The 17,897-nt window shown below is 39.2% G+C and overlaps 1 long non-coding RNA gene across 2 annotated transcripts; it reads right to left on the bottom strand.

The window, feature by feature from the left end:
- Positions 1-863: 863 nt before the first annotated feature.
- On the bottom strand, positions 864-16,570 carry LOC308197645. 2 transcript variants are annotated; one of them, XR_013953188.1, is made up of 5 exons: positions 14,917-16,570; positions 11,147-11,231; positions 9,709-9,978; positions 9,261-9,463; positions 864-8,714 (listed from the first exon to the last, which is right to left on the bottom strand). It is a non-coding gene; the product is annotated as an uncharacterized lncRNA (long non-coding RNA). The 2 variants fall into 2 exon arrangements; XR_013953189.1 differs by having other exon boundaries at positions 864-9,463.
- Positions 16,571-17,897: the final 1,327 nt, after the last annotated feature.

Below are 17,897 nucleotides of genomic sequence, written 5' to 3' on the forward strand. Positions count from 1 at the left end.
TTCTATGCATGTGATCTTTGAGTTAAATGAGCGTATCGACGTTCACAGCTGTATGGCTGACCAGATCAAAAACTTGATAGGCCAGCTCTTTACCTGATGAAGATCGATCAGCTGGTCATCTATCTTTTTTTCATTTGACCAAAGTTAAAACCGAGTTATATGTTTAAAAACATTCAGTTTTTGTAGACAGAGAATGTAACACAGATGCAGATGTTTTACATACAGTGGATATGTGATAGACAATTTTCATCGTATTACTTTCAATATACCACTTTTCTGTTATAAACCACCCAAAGGGTGTGAGGAGACTTACTAGTATACATTTCAGTAGGATCACTATTGCACTAATGAGAGTGAAGATCATTTTTCAGGCAAATACCAGTAAAATATCTAGCAAATATCAGCAGAGCTTTCATTAGATTAATGCAATATTTGAATTTCATATTTTTTTTTCACATTTGATATCAGATTGTAAAATAGGGTCTACATATTAAAACAGTATCAGCTGCTTTGTATTAGCAAAACCCACTAGGGAAAAAATAACAACATTTAAAATTGTTCCTTTTAAAATCCTTGTTAAAATTAATTGTCTAAAAAAAATTAAAAAAATTACCTCTGGGAGAGGGAAAAAAATATGTAAAGTTCTACATAAAACTTTATACGTTTTAAAACTGCATTCAAAATAAAGCTTTCTGGAAAACTCTGTTTATAGAAGAAACACAAATCGTGCTCAGTTGAAGAAAAATAATATTTCAGTAAGACTGGGGAAAAAAAACACCTCTAAAATACTACGTCTCTGCAAAACTGAGGATCAAATAAAAGAACCGTAACGTCAATGGTATTTTTTTCGTTCAGCCCTGCTCTTTCTGCTGCAAGTGATTTGATTTGGGTACTCGGTACCCCGTTCGGCCATCCAGGTAGGTGAAATAGGGAATGTCGGGGTAGTATCCGGATATCCATCGGGCTTCACGTGATGGATGTTGCCAAGGAAACCGCTCCCTTGGCAGCCATGCAGCGAGCACGTCCGCCTCTTCAGCTCCCCGACACAGCCCTGCTAGTCTATCAGCTGGAGGGAGGAAAGCAAACAGCTGTGGAGAGAGCAGGGAGAAGTAATTAAAGTGTTTAAATCCTTTGTGTTTAAAAGTTGAGATGGCCTTCAGGGTCCCACCAAGGGACGGTGGGAGTATGCTGGGATGGGGGCTCTTGGTAGCATGCCCCAGGCCTCGGATGGAGTTACACCGATGTTCTCCTCTGCCTGCACAGATTTAAACTACATCTGTGTGGTACAGCCTCCAAGCGAGGTGGAAAGCACAAGGCTGTGTAAAGACTTTCTCTTTTGGAGGGCATTGACCCTACACCAAACACAAGCAGAGTTCCAAGTAACAGGTGTTCCTAAAAATGTGTCATAGTGGGTGGCACGACCTGCTTGTCCATAACGTTTTGGGAAAGGAATTTTTTTCCTTCTCCATGTGCAATTATAACCAATATCTTGCCAGGAATATGTTTGACAGCTCTCAGAAAGAATTAATCCCCGGGGCTGCCAGCCATACTTAGTCTTGGTTCTCTTCTAGCGTCTGTGCTGTTGAGGGACATCTTTTCCTCTGGTGGTTTCAAATGCCTATTGGGAGTCCCTCACTTGAGGTAAAGTGTCACAAGGGATGTGAATCTGAAAGGAATAGTCTTCTCTAAGCATCATATAAACCTGAGAGGATTTTAGAGCTGAGATCTGTTACTTGGTTAAATACTGAAGTAGACATGCCCATTAAGACTATAAAGGAATTCCTCACTTGTGAGCACATTTCTTCCTCTTCCTAACAGCTGATTCGAGGCCAAGGAGCAGGCAGTCCTTAGTTCTCTAGCATCAAAGGAGCCATTAATATTTCATATTTTGTAGTGTTGGCTCAGATGATTCATATCTTAGCTTTTATACATATATATAGTATGGAACACTAAATGCCTCTTTGTTGCAAATTTTCTAGAAAACTGGTTACAAACAGTAAGAAAGCTCATGTGTCAGACCCAAAGCTTTATTATTGACCTGATCATCTCACCAAACTCCTCCTGAGTGGTAGATTTCCTGTGGTCACCTAGCAAGCCACTTTGTTCTAAAAATCTTCCCAAAACAGGTAAAAGTGGGTGGTGATTTAGCATTACAAGGATTTTTGGGATAGCAATTTGGAGCCAATATGGCTATTGCTTTCTGGTTTTCCACGGGTGGTTCCTCTGCTTCAGGTACTCGCTCTTATTCACTTACACGTATTGCAAATAAAAGATGGGAAAAAGATGTATGTGTCTGTGCTGTACTGGGGTTACCCAAGCTAAGAACTTGAAGAATATTAACTTCATTATTTTGGTCGATTTCTAGTTTTTAGTTATGCTGTACTCTTAAAACTCCCTTGGCAGTTCCAAATGATTCATCTTTCTCTCACTTCTTAATAACTTCTGCATGCCATTGTTGTGTATAGTAAACTGTAGCTATTTTTCTCCCATGAGGGGCTGAAAATGATTCCTGTAAGCTGTGTACTTAGCAAATCCATTTGTAAAGTGCATTTGAAGAGCTTGTGAATGTATTGGGGGCTACCATATAAAGAGGAGATTATTCATTCAGGGAGAATTTAGTTACACTTTTCCTATGCAGTATAGGTTCCCTTCCTTGGAAATAATTTGTGAAGTTTCCTGTCGTAGGAAAAAAATAAATTTGGTTTGGTGTCTGTTATTTTCATATATTCATAGAAAAATAGATAATTGAATGGATTATCATGATTTTCCCACAACATATCCTTTCTTGAATGATGCTAACACCTTCCTTGATGATTGATGTTCAATGTCTATGGGAGAGTACCAATAGAAAATATAATTGTTTTATTTTCCTGTATATACATAAATACTGTATTTTGCCAGAAATGCATTGTTTTAGCATTACTGTTTTTAAATACTGCTACACCATAGTGTCTATCTTGAATCATTTTTAAGAAATATAATTTGAGCTAAGTAATTTATAAATTAAAAAATACCCATACTTATAGCCTATTAAAGTTTGCTAAATTAATTTCAGGTTTGAATACAAGATTTTAAGAATAGTCAGATAGAAAGGTGCATAAATTACACATAAATTTACTGAAATACCTGTTTATATGGACAAATGTTAAAACGTGCTGAGTAATTGTCTTCTAGAGCTTTAGTCTGTTTAAAAAAAAAAAGTCCAGTGTGAACAAAAGATAGATCTTATTTCTTATTTTTCATGTTCATAGGCTTAGTCTTTTTCTTCTTTTTTCCTGTTTTCTCTCTCTCCCTGTTATGAACTCTACTTCTTGTTTCTATTTTCTGTTGCACATGGGCCTTTCCTATGGATGTGAATGTTAAATAAACAATGGCATGCTTTTCACTTATAAATCAAGTTGCCCCTTCAGCATACAACTGTTCATGAGGCAGCGTGCAATTAATCCTGCAGGAGCTGATCTAAAACTTGCTTACCTTGATGCTCAATTTGTTTCATTCTCATCAATTAATGTGTTGGCAGAGAAATTTCTCCTGCAGGCCGCTGCTGGCTTATAGCAAGCCTCAATGTGAAGAACCCTGCTGGGCAGGTACCCAGGGAAAGGGACCCTGTGCCTTACAGGACTGGCATTGCATCTCTTTCTTCGTTTGATTAGAGACCTTTGTAGTAGTTCTGTACCTCTGTACTAACCATTGTAGAGCTCCAAATCCTTGGTGGCCTCAGCAGCTCCAGGACTTACCTTGCTTTATACCTACATGAGTCACTTTGTTGAACTAAAAAAATGCTCAGCCCACCTGGTTGCTGCACTGCAAAGAGCTTCAGCTCACCTTGAGTTAGTCCTGCTGCAATCAGCTGTAAGGTTACTTGCCTAAACAAGGTGCAGAAATTAGCCTGAATTTTCAAGTAGGCATTTGTTAATTCAATGCGGTATTGGTAACAGATGGAAATTACTCTTAAGGATTGGTGACACTGCTTGTGTTATTTAAGAAAAACCCTTTAATTGCCTGTAGTTGTCTCTATAGGTATCCAGCTGCAGAGCAGATGTGACCATACAGCTCAGTGTATATCCCAGCTCTGTTCTAAATGAAAAGTAGGTGAGTTTAGTATTTCTAGGCTGTAGGATTTCCAACACTGCCTTTTAATACATATGTGAGTATAGATGACAACCTGTCTGCGTGTCTGAGACATGCTAGATTGCTCTTGAATATCGTTGCTTAATACTGGATTGATGATTGAACTGGCTAGTTTGAAACTACAGAGTTTATTCAGAACATGCTATAGCTTCCTTTCCTTAGGGGAAAAGGAATATTTTCCCTAACTTTCCCTTCAGTGAAGTTTCCACACAGAATGAGAACTACCCTTAATCTCCCTCCTGCCAAACACAGAAATTAGTGGAACAATTTGCATCCAGAAGCAAAAGGAGATCGCAGAATACCATTGAATTAATGAAAAGAGAAAGGCTACTGTAATCTCTGTAATAAGCCAGAGCACTGTGGGCTGAAGTAGGAGTCTTCTGTGCTGACATTTGAATGATGACAGCATTTTCTGAAATGGGGATATTTTGCCTCTTAGGGCAGCTATCAGACTGTCAGAACTCAGGGGTTCCTTTTCATTTTTTAAAGTGACCTTCTGTTTCTGTCGGCATAGCTGAAAACTTGGTGACCATTCCTTCATCCTCCCTCGCTGCAGGGAGCCTGCGCTACATCTGGCATGTCAGAAGGGACCTGGGGCATGAAGAAGTATGTAGAAGAATTTCCTCTCCCAAGCCCTCAGCACAACCAAGGAAATAATTCCTTGTTTATTTGGATCAGCCTTGGCCATAGCCTGAGCTGTCCTGACCCACAGCAGCTGAGTCGAGCTGATGCTGACAGAGGCTCTCCCGCCTAGCTGTGCTTTTTAGATGCTCTGCAGCAGCGCTCAGGATGTGTGCAGGTTTAATTCTAACTTCTCACAGACCTGATGACAGCCCCATGAAGGCACAACAGCATTTAGGATTAAGAGGGCTAAAATTAACCTTTACACCCAGCCGGCGGGCTGTCTCTCAGGAAGCCCTGTAGAACAAGGATATCGCTTGTTCTCCTACCAGTTGGGGAACACAAACACATTGTAGTGAACAGCTGCAATGAGGAGAATAAATGGGTCTGGTAGAAAAGTAATTTGTTAGGGTTACAGAAAAACAGAAATTATTACAAAGAAATTGATTTAAATACTTATAGATTGGGTTCAGCAAGTCAGTTGTGCTCCTTTGCTAACATTCAACCCCACTTCACCCACTGAGGTTCAATAAAGATAATAAGTAGAAGCATTTGGCCCAAGATACTAATCAGTCCAGCGACTGTGACGTGATGCATTAGAATCTGATCATTCAGTTGGCGTTCCAGGTTACATGGTAAGCAAAAATGTGTTTCACCCCCCACACACACAGACTCTTTGGTAAAAATTTATCACTGAAGTATGTTGGTGTTCAGACCAAGAAGAATGCAAACGGTCATTAAATCCCTCTTTGGCCAAATGGGGAGGGAGTTAATCAGAGCACTGGAGAGTGGCCTGGAATATTGGGAAGTACTGTCTCCTGTCCAAATGTCTGTGTCTATTGCTATACAAAAAAAGTTGTGTTTTTTTCAATTAAGATGTTACAAAAGGTCTCAAGTTCAAAATCAATTATTAATTGTACCTTAGCGGACTTAATGTGTCAGGGCAACAGCTTAGGTATGCTATAAGCAAAGAGTTGATCTATCGATACTTGCCCAGCAGTTGCACGTCCTTCTGTGAGGATGAGTGAAGCATCTTAGAGGCAGAAGGACCAAACCTGTGATGGACAGCTTTAAAATGGGATAAAAAGGACTTGGCAATTTGGAATGTATTTCCAGCCCAAGGTGTTGTTTTTCTTCCCCCCCACATCTGTGGACTTTAGAGAACTGATTATTTTATCTCATTTTATATTTAAATATATTTTATTTTTTATCTTTACTCAGAATTTTCTATGTATGTTTTTAGTGGATAATGCCTCTACTGAGTTACCACACTCAGTAAATCAGATTTTGATCAACGTATCAGACTGAGCTTACAGATGCTGTCAGGGAACAAAATGTTAAGTTCTTTGCAACAAGAGCAAGACAAACAAACAGGACTGCCTTGCTAGAAGTTTCCATGAGTGCTGATACTGCTGAAAGCTTCCTTTGTAGCCGGGCCAGTTGCATCTGAGTTAGAAATTACCATTAAATTAATTAACACTATGAAAAGGTGGGATACTATAAGTAAAGAGAGCTGTAAACATTTCCCTGATGTGAGATGGGGCTAATGGACTGGGGGGAAGCATTGGACTCACGCCTCTTTATAAAATTCAATACCCATCCCTATGTGTGCTGAAAGGAAAGCTATATTACTGGTGGAAATATCTTCAAAATAGTCAAGTAATAATGAATTAAATAAGCAAAGACAACTTTGTTAGAATATTAGGGTGGGGAAGTATTTTTTGCTATGTAAATCTTTCTTAAAATATCCTGTTATTGGCTCTTCTTTTTAAGTTTTCTTTTCTTCACACCGTTTAAAGCTAACTTTCTAGTTTCTCTGCGGCATTATGAGTATTTATTTAATGCTTACACGTAGTCACGGAGAAATTACTTACCATCTACGTCCTTACAATATTTATGTGCCTAATTTAACTGCAGCCTGTGAGACTATTTTCTTAAAAGTTAACAGGGTTTATTCCTCCCAGATAACAGAGTATCACATTTCTATATGGATTGGAACTTCACGTTTCCACGTAGATTGAAACATAGAGTCTCAAAAACTATTTGATGCTCTAGAGGCATAGCTACTAAGTGTGAATGAAAACATGAAAAAATACAATGTTAAATTACATTAAGGTGAGTTAAATGATCAAAATAGATGAAATGTAGCTATAATCTGTGATTAGTGGCCCCAACATGGTATGGGAAAGTAGTAATGGTTATTTCAAGTGTGTATGGTATGACTGTGGCTTTCAGTGATTAATATAGCTAAAATAGTAAAGCCAAACATAAATGATGACTATAAGCAATAAATACCACTTCAAGCATCGCAGCCTGAAAGGAAGCCGTACATTTGGGGCTGAAACATCCTCCTCTTCAGAGGCAAGCATAACTTCCTAGCTGTCGGGCCAGATTTAATGGCTACAACCCAAGTCTTTAATGAACCTTAACAAAACAGTCAATTAGCAAAGAGCTTACCACCCTATTAGAGCAAAGGTTTTTATGAAAATGTGTTGCTGTACATTTTGAATCCCCATTATGTTGTGGTTTTGATCTAAATTGACTTTTCAATTGAATTTCCTCATTTTGAGTGGTTCGTCCCAATTATCCAACTTCTGGGCTTCATCACATGTCCTACTTAGTTTTGGACTACCGCTGCACTCATTCTTCAGCAGGTTAGCATTGCGGTAAGAATGATTTCATTGGCATACTGGAAATTTCTTGCTTAATTTAAGAAAAAATAGAATTGCATGCTTTGTCCATCAGGTATAATAATGTGGAGGAAAAAATGTAAAAAAATGAATATTCCTACTGGTATTTAGCAGTTATTGTTCTTCTGGTTTTGGGCTCAAATTAATAAGCATAGGAATCTAGGAACTGTCATATTACCTCTGACTAACGGTCCATCTAGCCCAGAATCCTGTCTCAGGCAGTCTCATGAACAAGATGCATTTGAAAGAGATGCGGAAAGCGTATGATTTGTCCAGCTGAGAAATTTATTCTAGCCTCTACTCGGTGGTGCTTGGTTTACTTCCTGGAGCATGAGGATTTATATCCTCATGTTTTCTATTTTATTATGATCTGATATAACTTCATTTTCACATAAATGGCTGCAATTAAAAAAAAAAAAAAAAAGGCCTAACTTGTTTTCAAGAATGTCTTTCAGCTGTGAAATCTTCAGTTTCACTTTATGTAATATGAAATTGTTGCCTTATACCACTTTTAAACTAATTGTTTCCAGTGATCCCTTGCTCTTCTGTCATGAGAACAGTATCTTACCATGACCAAGTTTTCATTTCCTTCATTAGCTTACATGTGTTTATTTCCCTGTTATTTATCTCTTTTAGCTAATTATTTCTAATCTGTCATTGTTGCTTCATTATGTCTTTTAAAAAAATGATAAAAGCTTTTGTGCGTTTATCATTTCCCACTATTTCTTTTTTAATAGGACATGAACAGCAATGATGACAATAGCTAAAGCCATCTGGATGAGTTTAACCAGTGATGTAGTGTCTTACCGGGGCTGGAATACTTGGAGGTGCTCAGCCTTCTTTCATTTCACACAAGCTAACCAAAGCCCTCAGAGGACACACTTATGAGCGGTAAGGAAGCAGCTTAGGAAGTTAGGCTTTCTAGGTAGCTCTTCTGTTGATCAATTTTTATTACTTCACATTGAACAGGAATTATAGTAACTGTTCATGGGTCAGGGACTACATTGCATGGCTCTTCCCTGGTGTAGCAAGCCTTGTATGTCCTTACATGTTGCTCTTCTCTGTGGATCAGTCAATCTTGAATTCCCCTTTTACTTCATGTAAGTTTTTTTTTTTTCTTTTTCTAGCCTTGTGGAAATTGGCATGACTTAATCATGAAGTATCTTCCAGCTACTTGTCTTCCCCAGGATGGTTGTGTAGCCTCTGTTTAGAGGAGGTGGAAGAGGTCAGGAACCTTTCAGAAGGTGGACAGAGATACTTTCTCTCACTGGCCTGTTTAATAAAAAAGAGGTTACCATCACCACAAATACTTTCATGTATATATTTAGATGAAAGCGGCTGCAGGTGAAACATAATGCAAACCCTGTCCTGTAAGCATTGAACTTTCTGAACAGGTCCAGAATACAACATTCAGTTGTATGGTATGACACTGAACTTCTTAGTAGGCAGTTCTGGATATGCTCAACATCAGTAATCAAAATATGTAATACCAAACACCTTGAACTCGACCCATATGATAATCTATGAAAACTCTCCTTTCACTCTCTTGGAACTAGCATCTTGTTTCATTTTTTAAGTGGAGTTAACTACAAATGCAAAATTTATTCTGTTTGTCTAGAAAAGGTTAGTGAAGAGTCAGAGATAGGAGTGGGTGCCTTGCTGGTGATACAAGTGCAGTGTTCAGAGACTACATAACTGTTTTTCTCAGATGAGCTGATAATGCTGACAGTAATAGTGAGGACTGAGGCATGAAAGCCCAAGGACAGTGAAGGAGAGCAAATGTTCAGTTAAGAAACAGAACCATTATAGTGCCCACACCTGCATGCTGTCCTCTACATTTACGTGCTGTTCTCAGGGTTTAGGAGGTGTGTGGTGCCTTCTGCTAAGAAAGGAGTCAGCAATCTCTCTGAGAGAACTTGCATTGCAGTTCAAGAAGGCTTCCGGGCACTATAAGGCAAAGAAAGCTTGCCATGTCGTTTGCTATCCATGCTGAACAGTGAGTGATCTTCCATCTAATTCATCTGCAAAAGAAACACAGCTAATGTAATGTAATGCTTTTCTCTTAACCTCAAATTTCTCTTTGAGTTTTGCTTACACTTGCATGTGCAAATGTGTAAATCTTGTCTAGTTTATTCCTAGATTGGAACAACTATTTCTGACACTAATACTGCAGGCAGATAGTCACTTCCTAATAACTTGTGCAAGTCTAGACTTACCTAAGTCAGTACGAGCTGATTATTCAAACTGAGCTTGTCCAAATACTTACTGCATTGCTGAGACACTGGATGCTTCACTTAGAGGTGATTTTGCCAATTCGAGACATCCAGCTTTGTAATTCATCAATATTTAATGTAAGTCTTCAGAGGTCAACCTGATGACATTGAAAATCTTCCCTCTCATGTTGCAACTACACAAGTGACTCAAATACACATGCAAGCCCAGTAGGCCCCAGGGACAATGATGTAGTTTGGGAAGATTCTTCTGATACAGGTTCTTCAGGGACACAGTCGATTGTCAATGGTAGTGATAAAAGATTCTTGAAGGTTGCAAAAAAAAAAAAAGCATCTTCAAGTATGTATTCATTGTTTAAATTGCTTTAGCCACCTAAAATCTTATTTCTGTTTTGTCCTGATTAAGAAAAATAAATTGCTTCTTTAGGTTTTTGGTTGGGATCTTATCTGTGTTGTGCCCATATAAATCAAGGGTAGCCCCAGTGTGACAATTATAGATTATACTGATGTAAACAAAGATTAGGACTAATCTGGCCATCAGTCTATAACAGGAAAATGCCACGGGTTATGTTTCAAAGGTTTATATCAAGGGTGTTCAGCATTTAATAGTAGAGAAATAATTCTGGAAGAAGACAGTAAGTGAGCACTATTAAAAAATGGCTGGAGTAGGGCAGAGATAGCATGATTGGGACTGACATGATAAATACCAAAGACTGCTCTTCTCCCTCAGGCTGCTGTGAAGAAGCCACCAGAGGAACCACACCCACCCACCTCATTGACCATTAAACATTGCACTTATCTTAGAGTAAAGGTTATTCGTTCGTGGTCCTGGCTGAAATCCATTTTGCATAACAGTTTTCTAGCTGCTGCCTCTGTAGGTGGATAAGGGGGTCTCCACTTCCTGTCCTAAACTGCTAGGTGGAAGCTATTCTGTGACTCTTGCTACCAGTGAATAATTGGCTTTGACAAGGTGTTCAATTGAATATTTTTGGAAACCATTTTGGCTTTAATGGGATGCACAGTGATCCATCTAAAAGAATTTGTCCTGTGTCTGTTGGACCTTGTATAGACAAGCAACACGTATTTCTTATTTGTGAAAGCTACTCATCTAACTTTTGCCCCTCTATTAGACTAAATCATTACAGCAAGGTAAAAACCTGAATTTATTCACAACCGTGCTTTCTCTCTTGTCTGCTGCTGAGGTCCCTGTGCTAAACTGTGCTGGCTGTGTGCTCCACAGCAGGGAGCTGTAGGATGAAGGGATTTCTTCTCACAGCTTGTTCGGCAGCTTGAAGCAAATGGAGATTTCAAAGCTGAAGGCTTTAGGGCGGCCAGAGAATCTGATATTCTTCCAGGTTTCTCTAGCACAAGTCATTGCACGTTGTACAAAAGCGTCCTTAAGAATGAAGTGAATGCAGATTGCTACCAGCCTGATACTGTAGTATGATTTTTATTAGCAATTTCATACGTTACCTGGCACTGAGTATAGATGACTTCATCTGAAGCTGGGCAGTAGTGAGTCAGCTCGCTCTTGTATGTGCATGGCTGTATTCCAGCCCTACAATGTGGAAATACAAAGATCATAAACGAATGTTGTTTTCCTTTATAGATTCATAATACATCAAAACATCAAGAAACGGAGATTATGCTGTACTTTTTAGGAAGCCCTGGCCCTGATTTGGTGCCATGGCACTGTAGTCATGGCTTGTTGCATGTGCACCTTTTTCTAACTTCCTTCAGTGGCATAGAAGAGCAGCCTTGTCCAGCCACAGGGTATTGAACCATTCACATGTTTTGATCCTGGGAGGAAAAGGTAGACTACATACCCTAAAAACTTCCCATGAGTGCCAGAATGACTTTATGTAATGTGACTCTGTATTGAGACTGCCTTCAGTTTTCCATGAAGTGATACAGCAATGAGATTACGTTTAAGACAGGAGAAGGCCATTACCAAACCTGCAGGTGTCTCTTCTCTGGAATAACTGGAAAGCACCTATAGCACAGTTGTTTCTGTGTGTCTTGATAGGAATGAGGGAGTGGGACCACAAAACATGCCTAGTACAGCTGTTTATGGTTTTGTCTTTCCTCTTACAAAATGCTTGCCTCGGTTTTTCAAGATTATTAAGCTTTATTTCAAAAATTGGAAAAATGCTGGAGCAAGTTATCCTACCTTGTAAGCTCCTAGAATTAAAACATCCAGAAGGGATTCGTCTTGAGGAAACAGAAAAAAATCACATCTAGCTAATGTAATTTCCCCCCTGAAACTGGGAAATGATTATTGTGGATAGGACATAGTAGATGATTCTTTCTGTCTCATGGGGAAATATGCCCCACATAACCAAATAACAGATACAAACCGAGTTAGAAAGCTTATACCTAAGAGGAGTTACCCCTGTTCCCTATCAAAGGAGAAAGGTGCAATGCATGAAGTCTGCAGAACTTTGTGCAGGAACCAGTTCTGTTCAGTGTTTTCATTACAGACCTGGATTATGGCATAAGGAGTGGGATTCTTAATTTGTCTTCTATGAGGAACTACAAGTACCTTGTGAGAGAAATTAGAATAAAAAATCACATGGTTTAATGAAAAATAGGATGAAATTAAACAGGATGTAGTGTAGCGCTCCTGTGGGAATAACTATCTGCACGCAGAGAGGATGGGTGATAACTGGCCAAACGGAAAAGGAGTTGAGGGAAACAATCATGTTGAACAGGCATCTACAATTTCACGCTATTCCACAAGAAAAAATCAAGTGGGGCGTATAAAAGAAGTACAGTTTGCAACATACATAAAGAGATCCTTCCAAATTATTCAGAATTGGCAGTACTGTGCCAAATTTAGAGCACACAGAAATAAATTAGGAGGACCAAAAGTGGAATTTGAGGTGCAAATGCTTACAAGATCACAATGAAAAAAAATGTGAAATGCAGAGGAAACACTTGATAACACTGTTGAGCAGCTAAGTAGTTTGGATCATCAGTCTCTGCTGCTGGTATGAGTGGAAGTTCCTACTTGATCCTGGCTGATATCTAGAAACAGAGGTGCAAAATAAGGAGACAGTAGTCAAAATTTGCTATTTTGAAAATGCAAGAGGTTGTTCCAGTTCTGGGAGCTGAATTCCAAAGTAGGCAAGCTACTTAAACAAACAAAGAAATTATGGGGGGAGATGTCCATTAAAAAATGAACTGTTCTAGGTGATTGAAAAGGAACAAATGTGTGCTTAAATTCCCAGATCACTTACAACTTTTTTTTTTTTTTTTTTAAGACCTGTAAGATTTACATCTGGACCTGGCAAGCTGACAAAATGTTAACTCAGAACAGCTAATAGTCGTAAGAAAATTCTAACCAGGATGTCTTTCACACAAATATAACTGTGCCACCCCTCTCTCTAGCCATGCAAGTAGCAGATCTGGAAGCGACACCTGACTTAATTAAAGTAAATAGACATAGGGTCCTTCATATGGCCTCTGGGACCCTATTGAGAAACCAGATGATTACAGTGCAAGGCTCACTTTCTTGGTCCAGAAACTGCACAGGAGATGAAAAGTAAGAAGGTACTTTTTTGGTTAATTTTCAGAATGGAAAAATTTAAGAGCAGGTGTTGACTCGTCTGATGCATTTATTAATCTCAAAATGCAGAGCTGTACTGAAGCATCACATTTGCAAAGCTTATTCAGCTCTTGCCTTGGCTTGGGCCAGAGTGGGGAATTTAAAAGTGACTTAAACCAAAAGGTGAATAAACGGTGTGAAATGTTGACAAGTGCATTACAGAAGGTTTGAAAAGGCAGCCTTACCTAGCTGCATCTTTCAGTCACTGTTGTTGAGATGCCATTTCTTACTGTTGGTGGCACAGGAGAGGTGCTCATGTCCTAGCACCTCTGAGTCCCCAGCCTGTATAACTGCATCCAGCATCCTTTGAGACACATTGCTGTGTACAAGTGAGATGAAAATGCATTTCTCTGCGCCCCTGGTGAGATGGCTTCAGTCTCATGACTCACTTAACACCACTGATGCTGCTGTTGTTTTTCTAAGGTAGGTCAAAAATCCCTTCCTGGGAAGAATTTCTACTAAACACAGTGTTAAAATGAGGCGTGTACTGGACATGTGCTACAGTGCGTCCATCCCTTACAGGGATCTCAAGGGCTCTTGGTTATGTGTGGCTGGGGGGAAGACCAGTCACATTAGAAGGAATTCTGCAATAAGAGTAATCGTGCCATAAGGCGCTTAAACAGCTCCCGTTATTGCAAACATGAGAGAAAGAAGAGAATATAAATATAACTTTTTAAATCATACGTATTAAAGTTTGTACTTCTACTTTCTGAAATTGAAATTACTGGCATTCTCGTGATAGCTGATCACTTCCAAATACTGTCCTGAACCTCTTACCAAGATTTATGAATATTTTGGAGGAGATTCTAATGTGCTAAATTCCCTTTTTCCCATTTGTGTAGGTCAGACTGTACTCTTTGGACTACTAGAACGAATGATATTCAGGTTACGATGGAGCAAATTCCTTTGGTGAGTGGAAAAATGCTTTTTAAATTTGGATTCATTATTGCTCATGTGTCAGAACTTAGAGAGGTTTTGCTGGATTTAAAGGTAGGGGAGACCTGCATGCAGATTTCTTCCGCAACTTTAATCTGCCTATGAGCACAGTCAAGTTGACCTTTCCTACGGCTTTGGTTTTGCTAACAGATGAAGCAACAGAAATGCAGTAATGCTTATGTTGAAATTTCAGCCATGGCTGTGCTTGTTTTTCCTCCTAGGACTGCTCAGTTTCCTTCTGCTTAACTCAGGGATGTGTCCATATGCCTCAGACAGTGGAAGTGAAAAAATCTTTTCTAGCCACTGAAAGAATAGACTATTCGAGACGTCCTAGCAGCCTGTCAAGGCTGTGTATGGAAGATAGGGAAAACATTCAGCCTATATACAAAAACTAATGCATGGAACATTTAACAAGACAAAGTCTAGATATAATGTATGCAGGAAGCTGCAAAGGTCAAACACTGAATAGATGCATAAAGATGGCTTCTGAAAGAGAGAGAAGATAAAAATTTACACATCCTGTAAATAATCCTGAAATAATTGAAAGCCACTCTGAAATGTAAGAACAACCTGGAAGGCAGATAAGGGCCTTATATACTGAAATATGTAATGAATCACAGTTCTCTAAATGACCAGACAGAGCTGTTACAGTGATCAGTGAGCCCCCCGTTCAGTGTGTGATGGATATGAACATGTTTACCTCTCTGTTGTTAGATCTGGAAGATTAGCAGCATGTCTGGGCTTCCCAGGAGGTTTGGCAGAACCGATGAGATGGTTAGACAGTGATGGCGATCCATACTTCAATGGGTGATTGGGAGTGCCTCTAGGCATTGTTTTAAGATACTGAATACAATTTTCAAGTTTTCAAAATACTACATGAGCAAGGGTTAATATTTTAAAAATTTGTTGTATTCTGTTTGCAAGCAGGTAATGCAAAGGTGCACAGATACAGAAAAAGTTCCCAGCTGCTATTAAAATGTCACTGGATGTCTATTGACTTTAATTAGTATGTAGCATTCTTTGGTGCTGTTGTTACTGCATGCATCCTGCATTTCTGTTTTAACTGATTCAGTTACCATTAACATTTAATCACTCAATAGATGCGTTAACAACCAAGCCCTAAAAAAAACCCTGCTTAGTTCTGGAAGCTGCTAATTCTATTCAGCTGATACTAGTTTCAGTACCAGTCAGAGATACTCAACTCTTAACACTCATTATTTCCCATGCATAAGAATTCAGAAACCTTATTAGTGTTGAGTTTCAAAAAAGTGCACCTGATTTTGACAGCTGTCCCGTGGCATTTCAGAGAAGTAGGGAATTAATGGTCACTGATGCAAATCAGCCCTTTTCCTGGGAGAGGGATCAGAAGCTTTGAGTGAAGTGCATCCCATGTGAGATGAGCTTTCCAAAACCTCCCCCTGTGCACTACCACATTTTGGAAAAGTAGGACTATGTGCTGTACTTGTAAAGATTGATAACTGTGTTCTTCCTTGTACAAAAGACTTTACATTTGATACTCTTCAGTCATTTTTCTGGTTGAAAATCAGAAGATTTCTGATCACAGCATATTTATTTCACATTATTAGAATTTACCCTTGTAAGAGACTTGGACAATGTTACTTTTAGAGGCTGAAGCATCTGTGTTGTTTGCCACGATCCCTTGGACCTTGACAGGGAGGAAAACCTCCAGAACCAGAGAAAAGCACGTATTATTATTATTTTGTGAAATTCTGTTCAGTTCTGGCTGAGATCTAGACTTCGTAATTTCCCTTTTAGCACTTGATTTCTTAGCAAAATGCTGGCAGTTTGTCAAAGCATAAACGGCGTAACCTGGCGCAGCGTGCTGCCAGGAGTTACGGTGTCTCATACTGGCAGGGACACGATCTCTGCAGGGAAGAGGGAGAAAGAGTCTTGGTTAGACTGGATTTCTCAGGGAAGTAGTCTCACCCGCTCCAGTGATCAGACCAACAAATAACATCAATGCCCCGCTTCCAGTTAGGACAAAAATCTCTTCTCTTGGGCAGGTGATGTAGTTACTCATGTTGTGAGGTGATGATAGATAATGGGGAACTGTTTTCCCGTGTTCTCACTTGAAGAGAGAGAGGAAAAAAAAAGAAAACAGGAAAAAAAAATCATTCCTCTCTTTTTATGACAGTTTTCTTGTGTTAAAAGCTGCTTCAGTTGTGGAGTCAAGCACTCGAGTTAGGAAAAGCCAGAATGATGGTCATCAGTGTAACCTCTTAATGCAACCTCTTCCTGCATATTCATTACGATGTAATACTTAATTACAGCACTTGAATCTCTTTCCAGATCTTTCTTATATTAGTAGATAGATATAAGTATGTATTTGTGTGTTTTAGTAGGGTTTCCAGTTCCTTTGTAGATACCTGAAGGCACATGTAGAAGAGAACAGCAGAAGAGGATTGCTGGAAGAGAACATCCTGTGGTTAAGGCAGGTGAATGAGAAGAATTCTCTTTTATCCCAGTTCAGCTGCTTTTATCCCTGTTTTGTGTATACTGCTGAGCAAGCTGCTTCAACCAAAATACCTTTCTGTGGCTACTGTCTGTGTTTGTCTCATCTTCTGGACCCCTCAGGCCTAATGTGCAGAAGTGCTGAGCACTCACAGGTGCAAATGAAATCAATAGGAAGCATGGTCATTCAGCGTTTTGGGAATTAAGGCAGAGCAGATTGGATATCTGGACATGGGGAGAAGGACAGTAATTTCTGGGAGTAAGCCCTTTCTCTCCAAACCATCTGCAGCGTGGCCTCTGGCATACTTCTTTGTCTCAGTGTCTCTGTCATGGAGATGGTACATCTTGCAGTAAATGTAAATTGCTTAATGTCTGTGAGGCACTCCCGGTGAAAAGCACCCCAAATAACACCGTGTGGAATCTCTGCCTTTTATGCGTATAGCAGGTTTGGGATAGTGTTGAGGATAGAGTATTGCTGCACATGTACAAAACTACGCCACCCATGCGTATATATACACACACAAGACATCCCTAGATGACTATACATGTGTACATTTAAAAATATATACGTGTATTTAAAGGTATGTTTACATACATGTTAGAACAGCTTGGAATCGCAACTACTTGGATTGCCTTTACAAGCCCCCAAAACAGGGTGTTACTAATTCTCTTTACTAGACATCTTCTTTAGCAGAGTTGATGGCTCCCAATCATCAACTGAATACAGTGCTTAATGTTTTCATTTTTACATAATTATCAGTGTATTTTTAAATTTGATTCCCAGCTAGGAATTGGATAATACTTTTTTTTTTTTTTTTTTTTCCTGAATAGATACTATTCCTAATTCAAGGGTTAAGGCAGAGTATGTATGTTATGGTAGAGGTAGATGCATTGCCCCTTGTCCATCTCTGTGTGAAGCTATCAAACTAAGTAGTGGCGCCACTCCTCGGATTACAACTGGGAGTATTTTCAAATGGTTTTAATTAACTTCAGGAAGGCAGGATGGGACTCAGACGGTATTAAAGAAAAATAAATAGTTTTAGGAATGCATAATTAAGGGTGAGGGTTGGAGTCTTAGAAGATAATGTATCTTTCTGGTGGAAAATTAAATTGTGTCAGTAGAGTAACTCTGGATTTATACCTGTAAATGTCAGACAAGAAAATGGCCTGAAATGCACTAGTACATAAAGGAATTGCACCTGCTTTCAG

Source organism: Anser brachyrhynchus, assembly GCF_964034855.1.
Source record: "Anser brachyrhynchus genome assembly, chromosome: 6".
Classification (NCBI taxonomy): Eukaryota; Metazoa; Chordata; class Aves; order Anseriformes; family Anatidae; genus Anser; species Anser brachyrhynchus.